The sequence below is a fragment of the Corythoichthys intestinalis genome, chromosome 5 (assembly GCF_030265065.1).
Source record: "Corythoichthys intestinalis isolate RoL2023-P3 chromosome 5, ASM3026506v1, whole genome shotgun sequence".
In the NCBI taxonomy this organism is placed as follows: domain Eukaryota; kingdom Metazoa; phylum Chordata; class Actinopteri; order Syngnathiformes; family Syngnathidae; genus Corythoichthys; species Corythoichthys intestinalis.
Genome location: NC_080399.1, coordinates 19677313 through 19690554, shown reverse-complemented (window position 1 = coordinate 19690554; position 13242 = coordinate 19677313). Strand labels below are relative to the sequence as shown.

At 39.9% G+C, this 13242-nt stretch overlaps 1 long non-coding RNA gene across 3 annotated transcripts in view; it reads left to right on the top strand.

Annotated features, from left to right (window-relative positions):
- The window catches only part of LOC130915665 (uncharacterized), a 74806-nt gene that overhangs the window by 55627 nt on the left and 5937 nt on the right, over positions 1–13242 (top strand). For 2 of the 3 annotated variants that reach the window (XR_009063118.1, XR_009063117.1), the window contains one exon: positions 6179–6913. The exons of the other annotated variant lie outside the window; for it this stretch is intronic. This is a non-coding gene — a long non-coding RNA (uncharacterized LOC130915665). Of the gene's footprint in view, positions 1–6178; positions 6914–13242 lie in introns of those variants that run through there. 3 annotated transcript variants of the gene reach the window in all.

Here is a 13242-nt window from a genome sequence, read left to right as displayed (position 1 = left end):
GAGGTTGAGTCTACTTTAATCCATTTTAACTGGCTACAAGTGTGATTCAGTTATCGCCACCACCTGTTATGTGTAACAAGTAAGTAGGGCTGCAGCTATCGAATATTTTAGTAATCGAGTAATAGACTGAAAATTCTATCGATTAATCGAGTAATCGGATAAAACTTTTTTTTATTTTTATTTATTTTTTTTTAGGTAAAGAGCAATTATAAATATACATGAGAAAACTGCCAACAATTGCATCTAAGATGTGACTAGAAAAAAAAAAATCACTGCTTTCACTCAAAAATCTTCTAGATCTTATTAAAAAAAAACATATTTCTTACCTAAAAGTGCAATTACGTTTGATAACACACATCACTTGAAAGCTACGTGTTTTTCCCACGTGTTTCAGTTTAATTTCCATTTGTGTCAAGCTATTTTTGAGTTTTAGTTAAGTTTTAAGTTAGTCTAAACTGTAAGTACTGGTAGGATTTTGAGTTTTTGCAGTGTTCAAAATAAATGTACGATACCTGCTGTATTGGAGCACATTTATTCAGCAATGACTACTGAGCTAAAACTGACAGTTAGCTTTAATTATGTTTTAATTTTACACCCTCATCACTCTACAGCGCTGTGTTTTTACAGATTAAATAAAGCCTGTATGTAAGACACGTTAGCCACGCATCAACAGTGGTCATAATCAATTAGGCTCGAGCGTTTACGTCACAGCAACACGGGATCATGCCAGATTTGCGACAACGCAGCCATATTGGAAGCACGTCTGCAACACGGGACATTTAAACTTAACGGCAAATACAATTCAACTACGAGCGCCAAAGATGGAAAAAGTAAAGAAAACTTGCCAGTTCGATACAGAGACAAACTTGTTACCACGGCGAAGGACAGATATGTGAGCAAACTTAAGGATGTGAACAATGTTGACCCTTACGAGCAAGCCAAACACAAATGAAATAAAGATGTCGACAAGCTTCCACCACTATGCGAAATGGACATCATGCTGTATTTAGTGTTTGGCGTAAGTTACTACACTCATCAGCAATTCCGAAACTACAAATCACTACAAAGCTACGAACAGTTTTGCTGCGGATGGGTGCAGGACCTGCACATTATGACCGTAGCAAACGGCAACACCATCGTTCATGTTTACATTTTCATTGTCATGAACATCTGAATTTGTGCTGTGCTGAGCTGTGATAGTTAAGTGACAAATCAATGCTGTGTTTTAGAAAACAGATTTGTTTCAGACAATGTAGCCTGTGTACAAATTCTTTGCCACTATCTCACGGCAACATGTTACAGCTTTTTCATTTAGAAACGACAGGAATTATGTCTTATGAAGACAATGCACATGTATGCATGCTAGTTGTTTAGCTGTAGCTATAGCTAACAACGGGCCGACTTAGGGAATAAAGTTACCGAAATTTGCGTAGACAAACGAAATTAACTTAGCAACTGACTAACTGAGCAAACTCTGTGTGTAACTGCAGAATCAAGCGCTATGCCCTTCCTTCTGATCGAGGCCACCCATGCCATTCTTCGACGTTTGGTAAGTTCAGATATGAGCTTTCCCTCGCCTTTTCTCCATGTAGGGATCCGGAAGAAACTCAATGGTGGTCCGTCGAGCTGTACATTCTCCTTTCTATTCGATCGGTTGTTGCAATTCTTTACTGAACAATAATTTCCAATCACTTTTAAAGAGCGACCTGAGTCGAAATGCCTCACTGTTTATGTTTTCTGGAGTTCTGACACCTCCTGCTTCCAACATGGCGATGGGGGCGGAAACCTCGCGAGTGCCACGTCATACGCTTGAGCCTAATAGAAACCTCGCTCTCCGAAGGGCTACCGTTACATTAGCGAGTGACAGTAACGTTATATTTATTAGCGATGAGAAGTCTACTGCTTAAAGATGGCGGCTGTTTACTAACGCTGCCCAGACGCGGCCGAGTCTGGCATTTTTTATCTAGTCTTAAATGCATGTGATATCTATGAGACGCATCGGACACTACCTGCTACCAAACTAGCATCATGCGGGCGCAGTTTTTAGCAATGCCGGCGTAGTTTGTAGCGGCTGTCGGCTGCGGTAAGTTTTTATTTTATTTTATTTTTTTATTGCTTCTTCCTCTACACACGTGATGTCAGCGCGTTGTCCCGCATTAAAAGTAGTCCGGGCAAAACGTGATGCTTAGAGCTGGCAAAATGAAACAATTCCTCGAGGTGAATAAAAGTACTCGGATCAGTTTTTAAACTCGAGTTACTTGAGTTGCTTGAGTATTCGTTTCAGCTCTACCGGTAAGTGACAAGTACTGTTAATTACATAAATTAGAGAGGCATCACAGGATTTTTCAAAGGGTGCCAATTAGTGTTGTATCGGTCGCGAACGATTCGTTCTTTTTGAACGAATTGTTTGGGTGAACGAGACCGAACTAATCACCATCTGCACTGATTCGTTCTATGAAGTTGGTGGCGCTTGTTCGCTGCGTGGGAGGGCGTTGAGCAAGCGGCAGCGTCTTCTGACATCGCACACGACCAATCAGACGCCAGCCTCATCGCGGGCAGGGGAGGGAGCGGAAACAGAATCATGGCGTATGTCACTTATTTCCACGTGTGGCCAATAAGCAGCCAGCGTGCAGGCAGGGGGGAAAGACTGAGTTTTGTCACTTCCCGTTCAGTGATTCGGTCCTCCGGTTCCTGACCTAGCTTGCTGCTAACTTGACTTTCCAGTAATGACTATGCGGTGAACGAGTCATAAAATGAAAGGAAACGACTTTGTCACATATTTGTTAACGTGGAGCCTATCAAATGCTGCTCAAAAAGACAAAAACACCACACAAATCTAGCGAGCATGGTTTAGTGTTCTACTTTTCTCAACAGACTCGGGACTGTGCCTATGACGATATACTATCAAATTTACAGTAATTTAAAACACGCGTAGCTACGAGGCAAGCAAAACCTGAGCTGCGGTCGCGTGACGGCAGTGAAGCGGGCAGAGAACTGTCACTATATGGAGGCTTCATGGCAGCGATATGTACCTCATATGTGCACAGAAAAAAAATAATATTTAGTATGATCACCATAATACTGATTTGCAATGAAACTGTATATACATGTCAATTTTTTTCCGAGTGTTTTTTTTTTTTTCGTGTCAGAGGGTGTCGGTTGGTTTGACAAATTATGTCAATCCGTCCATCATGTGCTACTCAAGCGCCCCAAAAACAAAGCGCGCGGACACGGGAGATGTCGCAATATGTCTACATTTTTCTTAACAGACTAATGAGAGTAGAAAGGCGAAATCATAAAGCAAACAATTATTTCTCGTCAGCATTTGACGATCTGAGATGCGGGGACGACAGGGGAGCTGATTGGATTATTTTATTTATTAATACCAGTGCAAAAATTCAAAACGATCATCTTAATAATAAAAAACAAAAATACAACAGAGCGAGAGGTTAATATGATGTGTTGGCCGTTCCATAATTAGAAATTAAACTTTCGATTTATTTTTATTTTCGTGACAGCAAGCATGCCGCGTTGGCTGTTAGCAGCAGCATTGTATATGTGAGCAAGATCATGCTAAAGAAAGTCCGTGCGCCCCCGACCCCAAACCCCGACTTCCCCCTCAAAAGGAAAATGTTTAACCGTGTCCTAATTCGAAATGCAAGCACGAGCCATGACTTTGAGCCCATAGAACTAGGACAGACGACGCGGAAGTTCTCCCTCGCTTTTGCAGCAGCGGGAGGGAGACTAGGCTGTCTCTGAGAGCAGAATGATATCGCCTGTCACTCATTTCTGAAACTATGACGAGTGGTCAATGTGCAAGAGAGGGAGGGACCAAGCAATGTCACTTCCCGTTCAGTTATACTGCGAAGCGGTCTTTGGTGATTCGTTCGGCAACGTCACTTCCCGTTCACTAACCGAACGATTCATTTGGGTGGGTAGGGAGATGAGGGGGGCGAACGATTCGTTGAACGATTCGTTTGAACGAATCGTTTTACTGAACGAACCGGAATGGATTCGTTTACTCAAGTGAACGACAGATCCCGTCACTAGTGCCAATACTTTGTCTGGCCCATTTTTGGAGTTTTGTGTAAAATGACAATGATTAAATTTTTTTCCCATTCTGTTTTGTGTTTTATAATTGCAAGCAAAATAAATATATTATTGTATAATATAATTGAATATATTATTGCCAAAGTACAGTGCCTTGCAAAAGTATTCGGCCCCCTTGAACCTTGCAACCTTTCGCCACATTTCAGGCTTCAAACATAAAGATATAACATTTTAATTTTTTGTCAAGAATCAACAACAAGTGGGACACAATCGTGAAGTGGAACAACATTTATTGGCTAATTTAAACTTTTTTAACAAATAAAAAACTGAAAAGTGGGGCGTGCAATATTTTTCGGCCCCCTTGCGTTAATACTTTGTAGCGCCACCTTTTGCTCCAATTACAGCTGCAAGTCGCTTGGGGTATGTTTCTATCAGTTTTGCACATCGAGAGACTGACATTCTTGCCCATTTGTCCTTGCAAAACAGCTCGAGCTCAGTGAGGTTGGATGGAGAGTGTTTGTGAACAGCAGTCTTCAGCTCTTTCCACAGATTCTCGATTGGATTCAGGTCTGGACTTTGACTTGGCCATTCTAACACCTGGATACGTTTATTTTTGAACCATTCCATTGTAGATTTGGCTTTATGTTTTGGATCATTGTCCTGTTGGAAGATAAATCTCCATCCCAGTCTCAGGTCTTATGCAGATAACAACAGGTTTTCTTCCAGAATGTTCCTGTATTTGGCTGCATCCATCTTCCCGTCAATTTTAACCATCTTCCCTGTCCCTGCTGAAGAAAAGCAGGCCCAAACCATGATGCTGCCACCACCATGTTTGACAGTGGGGATGGTGTGTTCAGGGTGATGAGCTGTGTTGCTTTTACGCCAAACATATCGTTTTGCATTGTGGCCAAAAAGTTCAATTTTGGTTTCATCTGACCAGAGCACCTTCTTCCACATGTTTGGTGTGTCTCCCAGGTGGCTTGTGGCAAACTTTAAACGAGACTTTTTATGGATATCTTTGAGAAATGGCTTTCTTCTTGCCACTCTTCCATAAAGGCCAGATTTGTGCAGTGTACGACTGATTGTTGTCCTATGGACAGACTCTCCCACCTCAGCTGTAGATCTCTGCAGTTCATCCAGAGTGATCATGGGCCTCTTGGCTGCATCTCTGATCAGTTTTCTCCTTGTTTGAGAAGAAAGTTTGGAAGGACGGCCGGGTCTTGGTAGATTTGCAGTGGTCTGATGCTCCTTCCATTTCAATATGATGGCTTGCACAGTGCTCCTTGAGATGTGTAAAGCTTGGGAAATCTTTTTGTATCTAAATCCGGCTTTAAACTTCTCCACAACAGTATCTCGGACCTGCCTGGTGTGTTCCTTGGTTTTCATAATGCTCTCTGCACTTTAAACAGAACCCTGACACAATCACAGAGCAGGTGCATTTATACGGAGACTTGATTACACACAGGTGGATTCTATTTATCATCATCGGTCATTTAGGACAACATTGGATCATTCAGAGATCCTCACTGAACTTCTGGAGTGAGTTTGCTGCACTGAAAGTAAAGGGGCCGAATAATATTGCACGCTCCACTTTTCAGTTTTTTATTTGTTAAAAAAGTTTAAATTATCCAATAAATGTTGTTCCACTTCACGATTGTGTCCCACTTGTTGTTGATTCTCGACAAAAAAATTAAATTTCATATCTTTATGTTTGAAGCCTGAAATGTGGCGAAAGGTTGCAAGATTCAAGGGGGCCGAATACTTTTGCAAGGCACTGTATGTACTAAGTATGTTAAGTTCCGTAAACTCTGGGAGCTGCGAGTACCAGCCATACTGTATTTTTGCCTTTTTATGCTGAAATTTCTTTCTTAAAAAGAGGCAATATTTTAGTTGAGGCGTGTCTTAACCTGAAAATTCTGTATGTAGAGACGTACGTAAGTAGAGGTACCACTGTAAAAGAAAAGATATTTGAGACATTGATTTGTTATTTTGAAATATTCATATTAGCTGTTGTTCGCTCATATTTCTCATATTTTACCTAAAAATTATACTTAAACATTGCCTGTAGAGTTGAAAGTTTTACGTTGAACACTGACCCATCTTTTGTTTTTTTTTGTTTTTTTTGTAGGTCAAAAACCTCCTTGCGGAATCGGAAGGCGAGGCTGATAATAACTGGCCTAGTTCGAAACTGGGTTCACCCCTTCAACTCAACTTGCCTTCATGTTTGTTACTGGTCATGTTTCTGCATTCAAGTGTGTTTGCACCATTTTCCCCATCACGTTTTTTTCCGACCTGGTTAGGAAGCAAGCTGTTGATGCGTTTAAATATAAAGCAGCAGAGAATGAGTGGCAGTGCTACAAAGAAAAAAAAATCCCAATTCAATTATGTTAAGTGGCCTAGACTCAAAAAGAGAGCGGGTCTGTTTCAAATTGTGCCTGTTTCAACTCACAAAACACCCATTTTATCCCGCCAAACGTAACATGAGCTCACAGCGTCGCCGCACCGAGATGAAGACTTCTTTTACAGACAAAAGGCAGCCGTCAACATTTACTATTTAGATCTCAACACGCCAACGTCGCGGCAGAGATGGCAAATGAACACCAACTGTCAGTGTTGAGTCAATGTCGCTGTCCTGGCTTGTTTAGCATCTTTGGAATAGTTTATTTCAACGAATTACCATTTTATGTACTGTGGAACCTTGACGTTTTTTCAAACAAATGTTATTTTTTTCATCTTTCATTTGCATTTGTTTATAATTGTTTATGCCACGTCTGGGAAAAACCAAGATAAATGCAACTGGCATATTTTTGGGATTGTGGCATACCAAGTTTTATTACTGTGCATGTGTTGACCTATCCTTGTCCTTAAGCTCAAAACAAATAAAAATAATAACATAAATAATCCTTTGTTTCTTTGTTGTTACTTAATTTTATCCAGAGAGGAGCGTGCGTTTACTCCAGATGAACCTACGCCACATAACTGACGATCAATTGTTTTGAATAGATTCAAGTGAAGTCGAGGTCATTTAAGGTCCTGGAAGTTAACCGACAACATGGCACACCACTTTACTGTTGTGTACATTTCTGTTTGTCTCTGAATCAATGCAACCACTTATGAGCGGCAGTCTGATTCCATTCAGTTCTCTTGAAAATTCATGGGAAATAACATGATCATTGTAGAGTAGTAGAAACTTTATTAACTCCAGAAGTAAGCTTTGAAGTTCTATCCAAATCAGAGTAAAACTTATGTACAGTGGGGAAAATCAGTATTTAGTCAACCAACAATTGTGCAAGTTCTCCTACTTGAAAAGACTAGAGAGGCCTGTAATTGTCATCATGGGCAAACCTCAACCATTAGAGACAGAATGTGAAGAAAAAAAACAAAATCACATTGTTTGATTTTTAAAGAATTTATTTGCAAATCATGGTGGAAAATAAGTATTTGGTCACCTACAAACAAGCAAGATTTCTGGCTGTCAAAGAGGTCTAACTTCTCCTAACGAGGTCTAACGAGGCTCCACTCGTTACCTGTATTAATGGCACATGTTTTAACTCATTATTGGTATTAAAGGCACCTGTCCACAACCTCAGTCAGTCACACTCCAAATTCCACTATGGCCAAGACCAAAGAGTTGTTGAAGGACACCAGAGACAAAATTGTAGACCTGCACCAGGCTGGGAAGACTGAATCTGCAATAGATAAAATGCTTGGTGTAAAGAAATCAAATGTGGGAGCAATTATTAGAAAATGGAAGACATACAATACCACTGATAATCTCCCTCGATCTGGGGCTCCATGCAAGATCTCACCCCGTGGCGTCAAAATGATAACAAGAACGGTAAGCAAAAAATTCCAGAACCACACGGGGGGACCTAGTGAATGACCTACAGAGTGCTGAGACCACAGTAACAAAGGCTACTATCAGTAACACAATGCGCCACCAGGGACTCAAATCCTGCACTGCCAGACGTGTCCCCCTGCTGAAGAAAGTACACGTCCAGGCCCGTCTGCGGTTCGCTAGAGAGCATTTGGATGATCCAGAAGAGGACTGGGAGAATGTGTTATGGTCAGATGAAACCAAAATAGAACTTTTGGTAGGAACACATGTTCTCGTGTTTGGAGGAGAAAGAATACTGAATTGCATCCGAAGAACACCATACCCACTGTGAAGCATGGGGGTGGAAACGACATGCTTTGGGGCTATTTTTCTGCAAAGGGACCAGGACGACTGATCTGTGTAAAGGAAAGAATGAATGGGGCCATGTATTTAGAGATTTTGAGTGGAAAATCTCCTTCCATCAGCAAGGGCATTGAAGATGACACGTGGCTGGGTCTTTTAGCATGACAATGATCCCAAACACACAGCCAGGGCAACAAAGGAGTGGCTTCGTCAGAAGCATTTCAAGGTCCTGGAGTGGCCTAGCCAGTCTCCAAATCTCAACCCCATAGAAAATCTTTGGAGGGAGTTGAAAGTCAGTGTTGCCCAACGACAGCCCCCACTGCTCTAGAGGAGATCTGCATGGGGGAATGGGCCAAAATACCAGCAAGAGTGTGTGAAAAGCTTGTGAAGAGTTTGGCCTCCGTTATTGCCAACAAAGGGTACATAACAAAGTTGAGATGAACTTTTGGTATTGACCAAATACTTATTTTCCACCATGATTTGCAAATAAATTCTTTAAAAATCAAACAATGTGATTTTCTGTTTTTTTCCCCACATTCTGTCTCTCATGGTTGAGGTTTACCCATGTTGACAATTACGGGCCTCTCTAATATTTTCAAGTGGGAGAACTTGCACAATTAGTGGTTGACTAAATACTTATTTGCCCCACTGTATGTGTGTGCTTGTGTAATAAGTATAACAATTTCAATAAAGGGGAAATCAATTTTAAAAGGAAACATTTTTCCTGTAAAAGTAAATTTTGGTAAAAGAAAAATGCAAAACTGAACAATTTTGTTTTTCCTACATTTGTTTTAAACAGTTTTTAAAACTAATAATTCTTCACTTAAGAACATCATTTTAAAAAATTGTATCTTAAAAAAATGCACATACACACAAAAAAATAAATGACAATAAATATGATTTTAAATTTCGCATTATTCCCCCAATTTTTTTTTTCATTTTCAAGTTCTCTTAACTTAAACCAAGGGGTGTCCAAACCGTTGTTCTGCCAAAATGTGCTACATCAGCGAAACAAGCGAATTTGACACCCAAAAGTACTTCCGTGCGCTTTCAACTTGTTTTGTTTGGATGCATACAGGCAGAGTGTACTAAAAAAAACGCCTTAAGAAAATACTTAAATATAGTTATATCAAATAACGATGGTTTAAATACTTTAACGTGACTAATGTGGTCAATGGATCAACCCTGCTTTGAAGCGACCACAACAAAACACAATTGTTAAAACTATTTGAGGGAAATACTTGCGAAAAGCATTTTTGAAGCAATGAAAAGGTAATAAAAAACTCAATAAAAACAAAAAATAGTGAGTACTCGCTGCTTTTAACCAATGTGCACATGCATGCGGATGCTTGCACAAGCGCACTGAGCATTGTGTAGGACATCTCGCTGCATAGAAAGGAATTCATCGATCCTCAAGAGCCGCTGTGAGTGCAGGTTTTTGTTCCAACGAATCCAGCAAAAACAGTTTAACCAATGATGTTTCAGCTGCTGAAACAAGCATGATTACTGCAATCAACTGATTAGACGTCTAAGACACTAGATTGCTGAAAAGGTGTCTTCTTGATCAGTTGAAATGAAAACCTGCATCCACCGTGACCCATTGTGGAATAATTTACCCACCCCTGCTTTAAAGTGAATTTTTGTGTATTGAAATGATCACATTGATGATGTATAACTACTTGGATGATTGTAGTGGGCTCCACTTTAAAGGATACCTTCACTCAAGGCTTACGTATTGCTACATTTGATCAATAATTTACAGCGAGTGACCGCAGGTAAATTACTGTACTGTAATGAGATCAAGACCGCCAGAGTTTCTTTGACCCACATTGACAACCGTTATGAACTTTGACAGGTCCAAATGAGAACACCGCTCCCTCTAATGTGGACCAGGATGAAGAGGTCGGGCGGGGGGGTTACCTCGGAAACTTCAAATGTTTTAAATTCAGCCAAACAGTGACCCACAGTCTATACACACATACACCATTTACCTTGCGCTTTATTAAATTTCACTTTTCAAAGGCAGTTCACAAAAACAAAAAAAGGGCTTCCAATGTACACAGTACACACAGTTCTCAGAAAGAAACTTACTATAACTTGTCTTCAACTTGGATTAGATGTCTATAGTATTGTTGCCAATGGGTATTTTTAATGTAAGTCATTTTTTTTCCTACAAACTACTACAACACATTGTCTTTAAAAACTCTAGTACCTATACATGTGAATGTGTATAGTACATTACCATTTTACCCCCCAAACCCAGTGTTATTATCTAAAAATAGATGACACCTCTGACGGTTTTTCCTGAACATTTGGGCCTACTACAATGTAAATGCAGCTAATCTGCATTCCAATGTAATATAATTTAATACAATGTTTAAAAGTTCAAAAGTTAATTTGTTTTGAATTTAATTTATCATATATGTCTGCTTGTTCATTTTGCATCATTATTTTGTGCAATTCCCATAAGCGCGTAGGGTGGCAACGTTGCGCAGGCTTCCCTAGTTTATATGCACGAAGTAGAAGTAGTGAGGAGGAGGCCAAAGCTTCAAAATGCGGGAAGCACCGAGCAATGAGGTCGTGCGTTGTACGTTGTGTCGGCAAAAACGGAAAGTTATAGAGACAAAGGAAGAGATGATAAGTCTACAACCATTCAAGGTGATTTTTATTTAACATATAACAAATATTTCGTTAATATAGTGTCACATTAGGTGCTTTATTCATTTGTTTTAAGCACGTTTTTGCCTGCCTTTTGTTTGTCTAATGGCGCCCATTATACATTTTCTCAGTGTCCATTAAAGCTGCAGACCAGGTCATATTGTTTTAGCACCCTTGGTCGGCGAAATAAGGTGATTAGATAGTGAGTTATTATTGAATATTTGTTATTTTTGTCTGTGAATGTATGTTAATTTGTTTGCTCATAATATTTTTTGTATGTAAAATTGTCTAGTTTTCACGGTGCACCAGGTGAACCAGGTGCTTATGGTGCGAACGAGAGTGGAGAGAAAAAAATAAAAGAAACTGGAGCATCAGTCGAGACTACATCGTTTTTTTTTTGGGACCGAGGGACAGCTACATACAATACAGGTAGTCCCTGGGTTACAAACGACTTCTATTCCTACGCTGGCGACGTAACGCGAATTTCCGCGTAAATTGGAATTAACACTTTAAGTATCCCTAAATACCCTCCAAATCTCAAAATAACTAACCAAAAACATGTACTGTGTTACCTCTACTTACGAAATGAATTTGTTCTGGTAGTAGTTTCTTAACCTGAAAATTCTATAAGTAGAGACACATTTTCCATATAAAGGCCGTAATCCAGGGGTGTCCAAACTTTTTGCAAAAGGGGCCAGATTTGGCGTGGTAAAAATGTGGGGGGCCGACCTTGGGTGACGTCCTTTACGTAGAACAATATATTTGAGCAAAATTTAGCAAGCCATTCAGTGTGTCACATTTGCTTTAGTATTTTTTTAATTAATAATTTCAACAATCTCGCAACTAGCCTTTGCAGCGTTCTCTTTCGACTCTCGGGCTCTTGCGAAATACTACTGCTGTGAAATTAAACTAGCTTCAAGTTGCTTCAATTTCTCGCTCCGTATCTTCCCTGTAATCTTGTCGTACATGTCAGCGTGTCTTGTTTGGTAATATAGCCTCACATTGAAATCTTTTAAAAACGACGACTGTCTCTTTGCAAATGAGGCAAGACACAGTTGTTGCGTATTTTAGTGAAGATATAGTCCAATTTCCACTTATCCTTGACGCGTCGGCCGTCACAGTCAACTTTTTTTTTTGTTAATTGTCGCCATTTCAGAAAATTGGAAATAGAGGATCACACGGAGTAATGTTGCTTAGCCCTTAAACACCTGCAACATGAAGCAATTATCAGAGAATCCCAAAATTTGAAAAATAAGGTCTTAATGAAACCTTTTTTCAAATTTGTGAAAAGTCAAAATGAATATGTGCAATAAGCGTTCTAATATCTATAACCCATGCTAAATCATGTTTTTTTTCTCATGGTACCTGCAGATGAATGTGTCGACTTGCATCCATCATTTTATTTTTAAAAAAGAATTGTCAAAATTCTAAACTAGTCTGAAAATCATGAAATTTTAGGTGTATCAAATGCGATACATTTGCAATAAAGGGTTAAAGTGCTGCTGCCTTTTAATGGGTAAATGAGGAGCAGCATTTCGTGTGTAAGCTACTTCATATGCTGGTTGCAGTACTGCTGACCAATTTATTAAGTTCATGTGCGGGCCAAATGTTATTGATTTTATGACAGAGGCTGGGGGCCGGATGGAATTTGACCAAGGGCCGCATTTGGCCCCCAGGCCGGACTTTGGACATGTCTGCCCTAATCCGTTCCAAGACAACCAAAATTCAGACATAAATCTTTTATAATGCATAAAAATGCATCAAAATATGTCACAAATATACAGTTCTACCTCGACATACGATTGCTTCGACACACGATCTTTTCGACATCCAACGTAAAATTTTCCTTGCCATTTGTTTCTACATCCCATGACATGCTCAAAATAAGATAATTTATGACAGCACCGCAGTTTCTTTGTTTTGCCGGAAGACGGACGCACGGCGGATTTTGTTGTGAGAGAAAACACAGGTTCCAACGTTAGTTCAGGTGGTGAAAAAGATGACGCTTGCCATTGAAATGAAGATGGAAATGATAGAAAAATATGAGTGTGGTGTGTGCATCCACGAACTGACTCGATCCTGCTCGACAAACAACCATTTCGACTTGCAAACAAGGTCCTGGAACGAATTGACTTCGTATGTAGAGGTTCTACTGTATGTTACAATTAGATTTTTGCACAATAAACGTAAAATAGAGTTGTGCATCATATAAAAAAGAAAGAGTAAAGAATAAAAGTTAATACACTCATGTAAAGCTGTCGGAACACGAGGGGCGAATGAAGAGGATGCTGGGATATACACATACGGTTGAGGTCCCTCTTAGCTAATTGAATGCCAGGAAGATTCCAGGCAAT